Source organism: Callorhinchus milii, unplaced genomic scaffold (genome assembly GCF_018977255.1).
Source record: "Callorhinchus milii isolate IMCB2004 unplaced genomic scaffold, IMCB_Cmil_1.0 Scaffold3, whole genome shotgun sequence".
In the NCBI taxonomy this organism is placed as follows: domain Eukaryota; kingdom Metazoa; phylum Chordata; class Chondrichthyes; order Chimaeriformes; family Callorhinchidae; genus Callorhinchus; species Callorhinchus milii.
In genome coordinates, this window is record NW_024704744.1 from 14,279,486 (window position 1) to 14,292,558 (window position 13,073).

At 45.8% G+C, this 13,073-nt stretch overlaps 1 protein-coding gene across 1 annotated transcript in view; it reads left to right on the forward strand.

Annotated features, from left to right (window-relative positions):
• Positions 1-6,416: 6,416 nt before the first annotated feature.
• Positions 6,417-13,073, forward strand: part of rnf144aa (ring finger protein 144aa) — a 37,834-nt gene continuing 31,177 nt past the window's right edge. Inside the window, exon 1 of the mRNA XM_042333605.1 lies at positions 6,417-6,539. The gene's annotated coding sequence lies outside the window, so the exon portion shown is untranslated. The remainder of the gene's footprint in view (positions 6,540-13,073) is intronic.

The following is a 13,073-nucleotide window of genomic DNA, read 5'->3' on the forward strand; positions in this document are numbered from 1 at the left end:
TATTCGTGTTTCCCATTTCTTTTCTTAACAATTGTATACAATATAAATAATCTTTCCATTTGATAGAGTACCTTTCATATCAGGAGGATGTCTCAAACCACTTCACAGGATTTACTCTAAAATACAGAGTCTGTATATTTTGTAGGTGTATACAGCAGCCAATTTGCACATAGTAAAGACTCACAAACAGCCATAAAGTGAATGTTTCAAGTTTATCTGGGGAATCGTTGACCAGGAATCCAAGAGAAACTCCCTTCTCTTTGTGAATAGTGCTCTGGGATCTTTAAATATCCACCAGCAGCCAGGACCTTGGTTTTATGTTCTCATCCATATCTGTACCCTTAATGTCACTCTGACAATGCAATACACCCCAGCACTACATTGGAGTGTCAGCCTGAGTTTAAAATCCTGATGAGGAACTTGAGCCCACAATCTTCTGACCTAGAGACGAGAGTCCTGCTAACTATCTTACTAACTGTCCTTTCTCCCCCACATCCGCACTATGTCTACCACCACCTCCGCAACATTGCCAGATTCCGCCACTGCCTCACCCCTCAGGCTGCCGAAACCCTCACCCATGCATTCTTCACCTCAAGGCTTGATTATGGGAACTCCCTCCTCATCAGCCTTCACAACTCTTCCCTTCACAAGCTGCAGATCATCCAAAACTCTGCAGCTTTGTGTACTCTCACTCACCAGGCTCCGTGACTCCATCACTCCCACCCTCGCCCGACTCAACTGGCTCCCCATCTCCCAGAGGATCGAGTTCAAGATCCTCGTCCTCACCTTTAAGGCCAGCCTACCTCCTAACTCTCTGACCTGCTGACTCCCTACCAACCTGCCCGCTTCCTCCATTCATCAGGCTCCGGTCTGTTCCATGTCTCCCGCCCGACCCACCCTACCATCGGTGGCCAGGCTTTCAGCCTCTCTGCCCCCACACTCTGGAACTCCATCCCACGTTCCCTTCGCCTCGCTTCCTCCCTCGCCTCCTTCAAGGCTGATCTCAAGACCCTTCTCTTTGACCGTGTCTTTGGTCTCCCTACCACCTCTCTGCCTTCCCTCCCCTCTACAACACCCCTCCCCCATGCTCGGGCCCCAACACCTGACTGTTCAGCGCTTTGAGACGTCCTCCCGACATGAAAGGCGCTCTATAAATGTAATTTTGTTGTTGCTGTTGTTATTGTTGGTGTTGTAACTATCCCAAGCTGACACCTGAAGAAACATAGGGATAACATTTTTTTTTATATCAGACCCAGTGTTAATTAACTCAGTATTAATTATTGCTGCAATTACTAATGTTTTGTGTGAACTAACATTCCAAGCTTCATATTAAACCTGCTGTAATAATGAATACCCACATGGTGGCAGTATCTTACCACTTGCCCCCTCATGGGCCCCAATACCTATTGTTAAATAACATTTTAAGGACCAGGAAGAACACTAATTTAACTACTCATAAATATGTAGACCAGAAGGACTTATATACAACAACAACGACAACAACAAGATTCCATTTATTGAGCGCCTTTCACGTCTGGAGGACGTCCCAAGGCACTGGACAGTTGGGACAGAACCCGAGCAGGGGGGAAATGGTCAGCGTGAGGGGAGGGAAGGGAGGGAGCGAGGAGGGGGTAGAGAGTCAAGAGGGGAGCTGAAGGCACGGTCAAAGAGAATATAAAGAACTTACCTCATTCTTTAAGGGCAAAAAAGGTCTAACACGGCAGATCAGTTTCAAAATCGTAGTTGGCATTCAGTGATTTACAGTAGGTGTTGTGAATTATAATAATAATCCTTACATTTGATACAGCTCCTTTCACATAACAACAACAACAAGATTCCATTTATAGAGCGCCTTTCACGTCGGGAGGACGTCCCAAGGCGCTGTACAGTTGGGTCAGGACCCGAGCAGGGGGAAATGGTCAGGGTGAGGGGAGGGAAGGGAGGGAGCGAGGAGGGGGTAGAGAGCCGATAAAGAGAATATCTTCGTGGGGCTTTACTATAAAAAGCAGTGACAGTGTATTTTGTAGGTGCCTTGGAACCAATGGTGGAGGGGCTCTGGGACCATTGGCAGAGGGTCTCTGGAACCATGGGCAAGGGGTGCTCAGAACCATTGGCAGAGGGGGCTCTGGAACTATTGGCAGAGGGGCTCTGGAACCACTGGCCGGGAGGGCTCTGGAACCATTGACAGAGGGGGCTCTGGAACTATTGGCAGTGGGAACTCTGGAAGCATTGAAGGGAATGCTTGGGAGCCATCCGATTGGAGGCACTTGGGAACCATCCCACAGGGGGGTGGGAGGCACTGGTCCCATCCACGCAACAGTCAGTCTCCCTCGATCTGCCGCTGTCTAGTGACTCTCAGGACACGCATGAGAGTCGGGGCATCACATGACCAGCTAACGGCTTTACCCCCACGAGCTCCAACACAGACTCCCTCACCCCCCAACAACCCCCACTCTCGCCCATCCACCCTCCCAACTAGCCCTCTCTACCTCACTCCCCCCACAACCACCCCCTCTCTCACCCCCAACCATCTCCTCTCTCCTCAGGAGCCCCGACATTGACAATCCCTCTAACCCACGTCCCCTAATCTGTGCTCTACCCTCATATTTATAACCCACTGTCTCCCTCCTCCTAAACTACACCCCTCCCACCCCATTCCCTCCGAGACCTACCGCTGCTATTGTTTCCTCTTCCAATGGCTTCTTAATGTCCTCCCCCACTCCCGCTCTACCGCGGGAATGCCGGTCCTGAGCTGGGCTCCCTGCACATCCCTTTACCCAGGTTATTGATTACTATAAATCCATAGCCCAAGGTCAAACTAATCACTAGCCCAAATGTAGCCCAATATTATGCGTTGTTTCCCAGGGTCGGAGAGTGGATGATTTAGGTTTGTTCAAAGGAGAAACAAAACAAGAGCTCATTGTTTGGGTTATACACCCCATAAAGCTCAGAGTATTTGTTGCGCACTACCACAACAACAACTTGCATTTATATTGTGACCTTCGATCAGGGCAGGGTCTCAGAGCTCTTAACAGTGGGGGAAAGGAGGATGTGACCGTAAGCACAGTCGAAGAAGAAGGACTTCAGTCGTGATCTAAAAGATCTAAAAGGAGGGGCAAGGCAGTCGGTTTGAGGGAGAGAGTTCCAAAGCTTCGGGTCGTAGTGGCTGAAAGTGCGGCAACCGATGGTGGAGTGGAGGGGATGGGGGACAAGCAGGAGGCCAAATCCAACAAGGTGAAGGCAGTGTGTAGTGGAGTAATAAAAAAAAACTGATCCTTGCATTTGATATAGCACTTTTCACATCTTCGAGACGTCTCAAATCACTTCACAGAATATACTCTAGTGAATTGATCATATATTTGTGAGCGAAACACGGCAGACAATTGCGCACAGCAGTATGCCACAAACAGTCATGGATTGAAGTGATCAATTTATTATTGTTTTTTTTCTTGAGGGATTATTATCAGGCGTGTGGAATAAGAAAACTTGCCCAAGGTTTTGCTCTGCTAGGAATTGAACCCAGGTCTCTCACTTGTGAGGCGAGTGCTCTACAACAACAACATCAAAATTCCATTTATAGAGTGCCTTTCACGTCAGGAGGACGTCCCAAGGCGCTGTACAGTTGGGTCAGGACCCGAGCAGGGGGAAATGGCCAGGGTGAGGGGAGGGAAGGGATGGAGCGAGGAGGGGGTAGAGAGTCGAGAGGGGAGCTGAAGGCACGGTCAAAGAGAAAGGTCTTGAGACCGGCCTTGAAGGAGGAAAGGGAGGAGGCGGCGAAGGCACTGGGGGATAGAGTTCCAAAGCCTAGGGGCTGAGAGGCTGAAGGCCTGGCCACCGATGGTAGGGCGGTTGGGGCACACTGAGCTACAGGGCTCGCTGTACAGGACTACAGGAATGGGGAGAAAGCAGGTCAGAGAGGTAGGGAGGTGCCAGGGTGTGAAGGGATTCATAGAAGAGTGTGAGGATCTTGAAGTCGATCCGTTCTGCGATGGGGGCCAGTGGAGCCTGGCAAGGACTGGTGTGATGGGGTACGAAGTTTAGTGTGGGTGAGAATACAGGCATTGGAGTTCTGAATCAGTTGTAGTTTGTGGATAGTGGAGCTGAGAGACAGGTAAGGAGGGCATTAGAATAGTCGAGGAAGGAGGTGAAGAAGGCATGGACAAGGGTTTTGGCTGTGTTTGGTGTGAGGTATGGTCAGAGGCGGGCAATGAGAGGGAGGTGGAGGAAAGAAGTGGAGGAAACAACAGAGAGCTCAGTGTGTGTGTTACACACTATAATAACATAACAATCCTTGTATTTGACATAGCGCCTTACTACGTCATTATCTTAAAGTGCTTCACAGAATACACTGTGAAGTGTAGTGACTGTGTATTTTGTTTGGCGAAACACAAATAAACAGCAAAATTTTACTTGTCACCATCAGAGCATAATACGGAAATGGACCCATCTCTCTGTGATGGCATCTAGAGTGGGTATTACAGAGACCATGGAGATCTTAGTGTTTGTGTGTGTTACGCACTAGCGACCTCAGTCTGGGAGTTATAAAGATTATAATCCTTGCATTTGATATAACGCCTTATCATGTCTTCCAGACGCCTCAAGGTGCTTCACAGAATATACTGTAAAGTGAATTCACTGTATATTTTGTGGGCGAAAGGAAGCAGCCAATTGGGCACAGCAGTGTCCCACAAACAGTTGTGGATTGAGTGACCAAAAATTTAACTAATTTGAGTTAAATTTGACCCCAAAATTGACCTTCAAAATCTTTTTGAAGGTTGTTGCAGACTAGAGAGAGAGCTCAATGTGGGTGTTACAGACCATTAGGAACCAAGAAAAAAATTAGGATCTCGCTGTGTGTCTTGCAAGGCATTGGGAGCTCTCTGTGTGTGTTGCAAGGCATTGAGAGCTCCGTGTGTGTGCGTTTGTGTGTTACAAGGCATTGGGAGTCCTGTGTGTGTGTCGCAAGGCATTGGGAGCTCTGTGTGTGTGTGTGTTGCGAGGCATTGGGAATCCTATGTGTGTGTGTGTGTGCGTGTTGCGAGGCATTGGGAGCCCTGCATGTGTTGCAAGGCATTGGGAGTCCTGTGTGTGTGTTGCAAGGCATTAGGAGTCCCGTGTGTGTGTGTTGCAAGGCATTGGGAGCCCTGTGTGTGTGTATGTGTTACAAGGCATTGGGAGTCCTGTGTGTGTGTTGCAAGGCATTGGGAGCCCTGTGTGTGTGTGTGTTGCAAGGCATTGGGAGTCGTATGTTGTTAGGCATTGGGAGCTGTGTGTGTGTGTTGCAAGGCATTGGGAGCTCTGTGTGTGTGTGTGTTGCAAGGCATTGGGAGCTCTTGACCTCTTCTCTTCTCAAACCAGTACTATTTGCCTTCGTTCCTCCTGGACTGGCCTCCTCCTCATTCCCCGAGTCCTCCGCTCCACCCTCGGCGGCCGTGCCTTCAGCCACTATGCCCCGAGGCTCTGGAATTCCCTTCCTCACTCCCTTCGTCTCGCTCTCTCCCTTCCCATTTTCAGGTCTCTGCTGAAGACCTTTCTTTTCCACCGCGCCTTTGGTCACCTTCCCCCCCTCCGCCTGGCTTGGTCCTGGGATCCGTTACTGTAAAGTGCTCTGAGACACCGTCTGGCGTGGAGGGCGCTATATAAATCCAAGTTGTTGTTGTTGTTTGTTGCAAGGCATTAGGAGCCCCGTGTGTGTTGCGAGGCATTGGGATCTGTGTGTGTGTGTTGCGAGGCATTGGGAGCCCTGTGTGTGTGTTGCAAGGCATTGGGAGCTCTGTGTGTGTGTGCGTTGCAAGGCATTGGGAGTCCTGTGTGTGTGTGTGTGTTGAGAGGCATTGGGAGCTCTGTGTGTGGGGGTGTGAGGGAGAGGGGGTGTTGCAAGGCATTGGGAGCCCTGTGTGTAGAGGGGCATTGGGAGCTGTGTGTGTGTGTTACACGGCATTGGGAGCTCTGTGTGTGTGTGTGTGTGTGTTACACGGCATTGGGAGCTCTGTGTGTGTGTGTGTGTGTGTTACACGGCATTGGGAGCTGTGTGTGTGTGTGTGTGTGTTACACGGCATTGGGAGCTGTGTGTGTGTGTGTGTGTGTGTGTTACACGGCATTGGGAGCTCTGTGTGTGTGTGTGTGTGTGTTACACGGCGTTGGGAGCTCTGTGTGTGTGTGTGTGTGTGTTACACGGCATTGGGAGCTCTGTGTGTGTGTGTGTGTTACACGGCGTTGGGAGCTCTGTGTGTGTGTGTGTGTGTTACACGGCGTTGGGAGCTCTGTGTGTGTGTGTGTGTGTGTTACACGGCGTTGGGAGCTCTGTGTGTGTGTGTGTGTTACACGGCATTGGGAGCTCTGTGTGTGTGTGTCTGTGTGTGTGTTACACGGCATTGGGAGCTCTGTGTGTGTGTGTGTGTGTGTGTGTGTTACACGGCATTGGGAGCTCTGTGTGTGTGTGTGTGTGTTACACGGCGTTGGGAGCTCCTGTGCTGCGAGTCCTGGGGAGAGGAGAGGAGAGGAGACGGCGGCAGCAGAGAGGGAGCGCGGAGGCCGAGGTGAGTGTAAAGATGGAGCTCTGCTTCTCCCTCCGTCCCTCTGTGTGTGTGTGTGTGTGTGTGTGTGTGTCGGTCTCTCCCCGTTCTCTCAGCCCAGTCCCGGGTCCCGGTTCCCCGCTCCCGACTGACCCAATGCCCTCACCGCGCCACACACTGCTGTGCTGTGCTGCTGTGCTGTGCTGCTGCTGTGCTGTGTGTAACTGGTACCATCAGACGACGGTGTAGCTGTGTCTGGATCGCAGGGGCTGCAAAGGAGATGGAGGAGACTCAATGTTAGTGCCAGTGAGTGAGCTGTGAGCTGTCTCCAGCACTCACGGGGGACACAGGAATTCATTTGTTCGAGATAAGAAAAAAAAACAAAGCAAATTTTGGTCCACATTTTGCCTGATGACACCCCCCCCCCATCCCCCAGCAGCACAATTCAGTGTTGCAATGTCCCTGCAACCAGACACTTAGCACATCCACTACATGCAAAGGCGACTTCTAAACCCTGGGACAAGACTGAGGGATAATCTGATGCTCTGTGCCTCACATATTTACCACATCACTACATTTCTCTTTACGCAGGACAAGGTATGTGCCTTGGACAGAGGTCACATTTAGTTGTGCCTTATGAGCAATTAGTATTTATGATTGATTTTAACATGCACTGTCGTTTTTTTTTCTTGGGACAACAGCTATTTTCAAAGGTACGGCGACAAGCCGTATGTTGTGCGTTGGGGTTGTCTCTGCCACCCTATTGTAAGTCAGTGTTGAACAAGATGATTTTATGTCAGCTCTGGTTTTGGTTTCAGTAATGCATATTTGTTTTTTTCGTTTTTACAGTTAATTTAATGTCTCGTGAGTACAGGTACATGATACCGGCAAACGACAGTGAAGCTTTTTACACAATACAGGCTTACAATACAGTACCAAATTATATATATATATATATATATAGCGCCTTTCGCGTCAGGAAGATGTCCCAAGGCACTTAACAATAATGGTGTTAATGGCGGCAATAATGGGGGAGGGGAACGATGATCACAAGCGCGGTCAAAAAGGTAGGTATCGAGACAGACATTGAAGTGTGTTTGCATTTAAAAATACTGTACCGTTACAATAATGTCAATTATATACAGGCGAGGATAACATTAGTTAAATGGAAATGCTAGAATTGTGAAACCTGTTTTCCATGGAAGATTAATCTAAAGTGTAAGGAAACTGTTAGCTAATCACAGACGTAATGAGTGCTATTCATACCCACAAAAGTATTTAACGGGGGGTTAGAGTGCACTGATTGCATAATACAGATATTTCAGAAAGGTATACAAGTTAAATCTCAGGTTGAATCATAGTATCAGTATTTATAATAATAACCTTTACATGTTATACTAGCTGTACCCGTTGCAGCTATGCTTGCAACCAGTTTCGTCTGGCATTTTAATTTGTCCTTGAAAGGCTTGATCTTTGCTTCTTAGGTATCTTTATCCCTTAAGATTTAAGAAAATGTGCTATTGAACTCATTAGCATCCATGTTCGCATATCTGCACACATATCCTTTTGGGTGGACTCCTGTGGGAGGATTCCTGTTGGGAGCATTCCTTGTTGGAGTCCATCCATGTGTGATAGCATGTTTAGGTCACTATAGGAGATCCCCGAAAAAAAAAATATGCCTATGACACAAGACCTTTCCAATGAGGTTTAAATCATATCTCTACGTCAATCGGTTAGACAGACACACAGACAGACATTTTGTTTTTATTATTATAGATGTATCTCTCTAGAAGGGTGTCTGTTGTTACTTTGTTGCAGAATACCATGCATACCTTTTTTGCCTCTTAATTAAATCATTTTTTAATATATTTTTTAATATAGATCATCTACCCAGGTCTCTCGTGTCACAAGCAAGAGACCTGGGTTCAGTACCCGGCAGGGTGAAATATTGGGCCAGTTCCCCACATGCCTCTGTTTACCTAGCAATAAGTAAGAACACGGTTGTTAGTCAATTGGCGGATCGCTTTTCCGGGGGTAATAATTCCCTCCAAAAAAAAACTGGTCATTTCAGTCCACGAGTGTTTGTGGGACACCGCTGTTTCCAATTGGCTGCCGTGTTTCGCCCACAAAATATATATATATATTCACTTTATAGTATTCTCTGTGAAGGCTTTGAGACGTCTCATCGATGTGATCAAGGGCTATATCAAATGCAAGGACTATTATTATGATTAATTCACGTAGATTTTTCTATGTAATAAGAGTAGTTGGCCTTTTTTTTCAAATTCCTACTTGAAATACCTCGTAACAATAATACTTGTATTTGGTATAGCGCCTCAACACAGTGTACTGTTGCAATGAGATGGATGAGCAATTTTGAGGTGAATTTGGAGGAGGGAGGAATTTGGCTGAGAGAGGCTGGACTCCTGCAGACGGGACTTGAAGGATGAGGTGGAGGGATTGCAGGATAGAGTTCCAGTGTGTGGGGGCAGAGATGCTGAATGCCCAACCACCAATGGTGGGGCGGGAAGTGCGGGGGACCTGAAGCAGGCCGGTGTCTGCTGAGAGGAGGGTGCGGACAGGTTGATATGGGGTTATGAGGTCGGAAAGATAGGGCGAAGCAAGACCGTGGAGGGCCTTGAAGGTAAGAACAAGGGTTTTGTACTCAATTCTGTGATGAATGAGGAGCTAGTGAAGCCAGGCAAGAACGGGGCTGATAGGTTCCCGGAGCCTGGTGCAGGAGAGGACACGAGCTGCAGAGCTCTGAATAATCTGCATCTTGAGGGAAGCGTTGGGAAGTCCAGTGAGCAGGCAGTTGCCGTAGTCAGACTGGGATATAATGAAAGTGTGGATCTGGGTCTCGGGGGCCAGTGGTGACAGTCAGTGGCAGAGTCAGGCAATGTTGCGGTGGTGTGGAAAGGCGGAATGGATCACGGCACGAATGTGGGGTTTGAAGAATAGCTGAGGGTCGAAAAGGACACTGAGGTTTCGGATTGGCTCAGTGAGGTGAAGAGTGCAGCCGTGAGTGGTGATAATGTCAGCGGCTGAGGTGAGGAGGCGCTGCCGGGGCCTCTGTCTTGCCAACATTGAGCTGGAGGAAGTTGGCTCTCGTCCAGGACTTGATGTCAGATAGACAATTAGGCAGGACATAAATGGTCCTGGAGTCTAGAGTGGAGGCGGAGAGATAGAGTTGAGTGTAATCCGTATAACATGTAGTAATTGACCCATGCCTGTGGATGATATCGCTGAGCTGGAGCATGTATAGATAGAGGAGGGGACCGAAGACAGAGCCCTGAGGGACAACATATGTGCGGGGGCTAGAGGAGAAGCCATTAGTGGCCACAACGTGCAGACAGTGGGAAAGGTAGGATTGGGACCAGGCAAGAACAGAACTAGAGTGTCGATGTAGAATGTCTGTGGTTCTACAATAATATGGATATTTATCTGTAATGTTTATGTATCTCCGAGTAATAGTTTGGAACAACTTTGCTGAATTGCTTGTCCAATTGACAAAACAGTTGAAAAAGTCGCGACAATAGATTGTTTCAAAGACCGATATGTTACCACCTGAAATTCTGATATTCTTAATTGTTACTGTGAAGTCTTAAGAGTGAAATTAAAAGTCACACTTTGCAGGCTTTTATAAATTTTTGTCTGTTCTGAGGGAATTTTTGTTGTTTCATAAATGGTATGAATAGAACGTAGGCAGCATTTTGCTTCCTGTGAATTACGTTTGGGACCAATCTTTGTATTATCTTTTAACATATTTCTGTTTCTCTTCAGTGTAATATGTTTTGCAAAACTATCACTCGTATCTGGACCTATTCGAAAAAATGAATTGCTTTGCAATAACAATAAAGTGCAATGTTAAGGAAAATGGTATTCATAATATGTGGCATTAAGATGTTAATAGATTTGTTCAATGTTGGACTCCATGGTTACTGAGCTCCTGGAATTGTGGAATGTGACCAATCAACAATGAATAATGTAGGTTTAAATATTTGAGAGAAAAAGCAGTTTTCCTGATTAGCTTTGGGAGGTGGTGAGAAAGATTGCACAATGTTCCCTCAAGATATTTCAAAATTGAGCTATATGACAAATTATTTGAAATCTATGATAGTGAACATGGACTATGATAATGGAAATTGAATGTGATCTTGGAAGGAATGGGTTTTGTGAGAAAAGTAACTTTTTCATCCAGGTTTTTTGATGTTATTGATTTTATGGAAGCTGACAACATCAATATTTCTTTAAACAAAATCCAAAAGTTGTTTTTTTCGCTGTGCCAACGCTTGTTCCATTGTATCATAGCTGTTTGTGGGACAATGCTGTGTGCAATTGGAGTGCTGGCTTCACCCACAATTATACAGTCACTCTACTTCACAGTAAATCCTGGTTTGGGATTTCCTCCTGACGTGAAAGACACTATGCCAAAATGCAAGTACATTATTATATTATTATATTATTAACATTTTGACAATTTTGATTGGCCTATTGTTGCACTGCACTCATGATTAGCACTATCCCGCAGCTTCTTGTCTAATTCAGGACACTTTTGGGATGACACTGAGCTTTATCTGCGAAAGATACCTGTGAAATGAATGGCATTGCTGATTTGAAAATTGGCTTCCTTTGGTGATTATTAGCAGCACTCTTATGAGGGTAGAATTCAAAATTCCTTTTGCTTTCGTGCCAAAATGCTTGCAAATAATTTGTAAAATGCATAACAATATCTGCCCTAGTATGTATTAGGAAAGTAGAAGAGAAAAAACAATATTTTGATCAAGGCTGTGGGATAAATTGTTTTCTAACACTGAACTGGTACCTGCTATCCACCTAGTGAGGGCTCAAACCTGCTCTTGTAAGATGTTAAATAACAAACCAGTGATTATCCTTCTTGAGTGACAGGTAAACAGGGCCTCATTGGAGCTGAACTGCTCCAAAGTGAACCATTGCAACAGAAATTCAGAATCAAATTAACCCTCTGTTGATGTGGGTGATAAACTAGCCAGCCTGGCTAGGTCTTGGGGGGTAAACTGCTCACTGGAGGCAGGGATTCTTCCCACTTCTGTCAATCTTGCGAGACAAAGGCTTAACAGCTAGGGTGGTCAAGCAATGGAAAATTTGTAGACAGTGCTTCCAATGGCGAGCTATGTGTTTTTTATTGGTTAACCTCTAGCTGCAGCCCATCGCACAACTTGGGGTCACCAAGCTTCGGCTCTTGCCTGAACTCTCCTTACCCAGAATTGGGTAAGGAGGATGCATCCCTCTGGGGAGAGAGTGTGCATTCCATTCCAAATATGGGAATTTCCACAAGTAGATGACATGCATTGGAACTCTGGTTTGGGTACTTAGTTTGGCACGGTGATGGGTTTCTGCATGTGTCAGACACCCGACTGACAAGAAAACTCAGTAAAGAATAATCTGAAAAATAATCTCTTTTTTTTAAAACTGGTGGCTGTAGTGTGTGGGTTTTCATAAAAATACTGTAGCTCTTACAATACTGGAAATGTAAGTTGATTGCAAACCCCTTTTCAAAAAACACTGAAGCATTGGATGAGCTCTGAACTCCTTCAGCTAAACATGAACAGCATGAACAAAACTGATGACATCTTCTTTGGTTCTTATAAACTCCTCTTGCTCTGACTCCATCAATTCTTGTCTATTTTGATAGCAATCTAAAGCAGTCCATGTTCCTAATTATTGTTACATGATCAAAGCTTCTGTTCACATTTAAGTGTGAAGTGTAAAAAAATTAGTATTAAGAGCAAGAAAGATCCAATACTGTATCACCGAGTTAACCATTTGGTGGCATTTTTCTCTTGTGAATGAGGCACAAATTTCACCTATATACCTAAAATATGCTACTTGTTTTTTGAACGATACCTAACTAGGAATCACAGATTTGATGGCAAGGGTATAGAGGGTGGGGAGTGACTGGGTCAGTGATTATTTCGAGTGAAGTTCACAGTTGAGTACTAAAATTTATACTTATATTACCACAATATAAATGCGTCTTTCTTTTAATTATTGTCATTAGGTACACGGTTTGAAACTTTTACTTTGTCATCAATGTCATCATGGTTTGAAACTTATACTTTGCCATCAATGTTAAATGATACAGAATACCACCTCCACATGAGAGCAACTCAGCTGAGCTTTAAAATAGAAACCATAGGAATTAAGAGCAGTATAAAATTACAACACAAAGGACTTTGAAGGAGAGGAGTGATTCTATTTGTATTCTGCTTTCAGCATTCTGCTGTTTTGTTTAGCCTCCTCGGATGAATCGTTTGATCTTGTTTCTCCAGTTTTTCATACTTGCTGTGTTTCTGTCCCACAGCCTCTCCCTATATTTCTACAAAATATCCTCCTCTCCAAAAAAGAAAACAATGGTGAGTGGGACATCAGAGTTTCAAACTCTTATGTAATTGGATAATGCAGTAATGTCCAATGCTTTCCCTCAGATGCTGCAATCATTCATTTTTGGTAGAACATATTCATGCATACCACCTGTAGTAAAACTACTAGTTACAATAAAGTGAGCATTATGTGTTC